We start from the raw sequence: 3,784 nt of genomic DNA on the forward strand, positions 1-3,784 counted from the left end.
CGTTCACTAACCAGCGATACTGATACCTGTGTCCAGAGCCCATAAACATATAGGCACAGCTCCTCCTAAGGTATGCGAATATTTCGCATCGTCCTTGATAAACATGGTTTTCCGTCGGGATATCATTCTCATTTTTCAGAATAGAGGATTTGTCTTCGTGTCATATCATGCGTATAATGGTTATCAATGCGTAATTATTACAACAATCTCATTAACCATCGCAACACCAAGGGGGTTTACTTTATGCCCACCTTTTGATAACATTGTAATCTGGTTAGTTACTTTATATTTTAAACTTTTGACGAAAATATTTATTGCTTTTAATAAATTCGTCTACCAATTTCCATAAATGTTTTTTTCATTTTTCTGTTAAAGTTTATCCATAAATTTAAGTCTTAGCAGTAACTGTCAACTTCCCCAATGAATTTCATCTTCAATATTTCCAGATTCAGGACCTTACTTACGCATCAGTATGTTGTTGGGAATTATGTCATTGATATAAGTCAACAACAGTATCCTCCCCCGTTAGGAAATGTGCATCACGGATAAGTCCCGTAGTGCTCAGAGCCATTTGAACCATATTTGTTTCCAGGGCTAAAATTTCTAATTCAAGATATATGTGAAACTAATAACAGACTAAAGGTACTTTCGTAAACGTTTCTTACTGAAGAACAGATGAGCGTCAGATGGAAAGATTCTCTTACTGTTTTTCTAGTCTGTCGAATTACTGAACACAGGAGATTTCATCATCCCAACATATGTAGGCTTTATTGACTACAAGAAAGCTTTCGGAGTTAAATTATGGGAAATTTTAGAAAAGAATGGTATACCCCACCATAGAATAAGCGTAATTCAAGGTATGTATATACAGAATATAATCAAAGTTCGAAACTGAAGTTCGTTTGCGGGAAACGGCTCTCAAGCAGTGAGACAAGAGTGCCCTTCATGACTCATTTTATTTAATACGAGGGCTATCCACAAAGTACATTACGTTTTGGACTTAAAAATAAATAAAGTATTGGAAATTTTTTTTATTATATACAGATGAAAGCCACACTTACATACTACTTTTCTACATAGTTGATATTTAAATTAAGGCACTTATCGTAGCGATGGACGAGCTTGGAAATTCCTTCGTCGTAAAATTCGGCCGCCTGCGCCTTCAACCACGTGGTTACCTCTTCTTGAAGCTGTGCTTCGTCATCATAACGCTGCATAGCCAACCACTTCTTCATTGCTGGGAATAAGTGGAAGTCGCTCGGTGCCAGGTCGGGACTGCACGGCGGATGAGGAAACAACTCCCACTTAAAAGATTCGAGAACTTCACGAGTGGCATTTGCCGTGTGGGCCCGGCCGTTGTCGTGAATCAGCAAGATCTTTGAGCCCAACTTTCCCCTGCGCTTGTTTTGTATTGCTCTTCTGAGGTTGTGCAGAGTTTGGCAATACCTTTGAGAGTTTATTATAGTGCCTCTTTCCAGGAAATCCTCAAAAATCACGCCTTTTCTGTCCCAAAAGACAGTCATTACGTGGTTGAAGACGCAGGCGGCCGAATTTTACGACGAAGGAATTTCCGAGCTCGTCCATCGCTACGATAAGTGCCTTAATTTAAATGGCAACTATGTAGAAAAGTAGTAATTAAGTGTGGCTTTCATCTGTATATAATAAAAAAAATTTCTAATACTTTATTTATTTTTAATTCCAAAACGTAATGTACTTTGTGGATAGCCCTTGTATATACATAGTACTCCTCTCTCCTCCCCAACAGGCCATGAAGGCCCAACGGTACTGACCGGCCGCCGTGTCATTCTCAGCTCACGCGGATATGCGGGGCATTTGGTCAGCACAACACTCTCCCGGCAGTATATCAGTTTACGACGCCGGAGCCGCTGCTTCTCAATCAAGCGTGTTGTCAAACCAGGGACCCACAGAGCCAGTCACAAAGCGAGACTGTCAGTCACCCGCCACCAAATCTATCAACAATGGAACGGTAAAATAAAGACAACATTTATTTCCTGGAGACCTACTGGAAAATACTAAAAACTAAACTAAACTCATTCCGAACAGGCCAATAGGGCCCAACGGTACTGACCGGCCGCCGTGTCATCCTCAGCTCATAGGCGCCACTGGAAGCGAATATGGAGGGGCATATGGTCAGCACACCGCTCTCCCGGCCGAATGTCAGTTTCCGAGACAGAGCCGCTCTTCTCAATCAAGTAGCTTCTCAGTTTTGCCTCACAAGGGCTGAGTTCACCCTGCTTGCCAACAGCGCTCGGCAGACCGGATGGTCACCCATCCAAGTGCTAGCCCAGCCCGACAGTGCTTAACTTCGGTGGTCTGACGGGAACCGGTGTTACCACTGCGGCAAGGCCGTTGGCAATATATACATAAATGACGTCATAAAACATGGCATATTAAGGCTGTGCACTATTATAAGCTTAATAATAAAGTTGTAAATAGACTCCTGATTGCAGATGATCAAATAATCTTAGCGTAATTTGCTACATACGCAAGATAATATATATAAAGGTAAAACGGATGTACTGACATTCAATGGTAAGGAGCATATAAGAGCGAAAATAATGATTGGTTTTAAACCGGGTGAACAAATAAATACTTTTAAATACCTGGGATGTGAGGCCTCATATATCACCCACAATGATCAAGAATACAAAATGCCAAAATTCCACAAGTTGGTAGGTACTATAAATCGCTTTCTCCTCAAAACAGTCAGAAAAGAAGATAGTACTAATATTTTATAATATGATGGCAGTGCCGGTTTTAATGTATTTGTCAGAGACTTGGACTCTAAACGCCACTCTAAGCAGGAGTATTGAGGCGGTAGAGATGACACTCCTAATACCTCCAGCTGGTTACAATCTCATAGATCGGATAAAAGATACTGAAGTGACATGGACACATTGAAACAATTTTAGAAGGAGCTGTTGGCTGGAGAGAATGCAACATGAAGGCAGTTATACGGTACATTTCCACTACATGCAGTAGTTACTACCAAGAAAACACGTAAGGAAGTGTACTTGGGAAAGTCTTAGACGTATGGGAAGGTAGAAAATTGGCTGAATAGTTAACTACTTATGAAGATGGTACTGTACTGTAAGAATATGCACAGCTGCTGATGGGGCAATAATCATTTATTCTTCATTAACAGAAAGCTGAAATGCTAAAGACTGTTCGAGAGGGCGGAGAGGGCGCATTTGCTGAGGCACGAGGCAAATGTGGGATTCAAATCATCTTCTAGCCATCTCAGTTAAAGTCTGTTGTGATTTCCTTAAATAAAGGAAAGCGATTGCTGAGATGGTTCCTTAAGAAAAGCGAAACCCAGTTGTTGTCTTTCTAACTCAGTCGAGAACAACACAACTTGCAAGTCGTTTGCAGCCGCTTTTCCAGATTATGTCATGGCGGCAGTTTACCTCCAGAAGCGCAATGGATACTCACCGACAGAATGATTATATTTAGACCCATAATAAAAAAATTATAAGTGAATTTTTGAATGTACAGATTATAAACTCTTGTAGGAAATCGTCCATGTTACGCACAAGTGTGTGCCATTTAGATAATTTGTAACAACTCAGGCATACAAACAATAATCCCTGAATAAAAGACCCATATTTCTGTAAGCATTTGAAGAGAGCCGATCTGCCGACAGTGCCGGCTGTGCAGTTATCGTCAATATACTGTATGACTACTTACCTGTAAATTCTGAAACTCACATAATATGTAATACTTGTAAAGTTATGGAGCATACGGAATGTTTGGGGTAATAGAA

General features: G+C 40.6%; 1 pseudogene; it reads right to left on the bottom strand.

Moving 5' to 3' along the window:
* Nucleotides 1-2,257: 2,257 nt before the first annotated feature.
* Nucleotides 2,258-2,375, bottom strand: LOC126254222 (5S ribosomal RNA; annotated as a pseudogene).
* Nucleotides 2,376-3,784: the final 1,409 nt, after the last annotated feature.

This window comes from Schistocerca nitens, chromosome 4, assembly GCF_023898315.1.
Source record: "Schistocerca nitens isolate TAMUIC-IGC-003100 chromosome 4, iqSchNite1.1, whole genome shotgun sequence".
Taxonomy (NCBI): Eukaryota; Metazoa; Arthropoda; class Insecta; order Orthoptera; family Acrididae; genus Schistocerca; species Schistocerca nitens.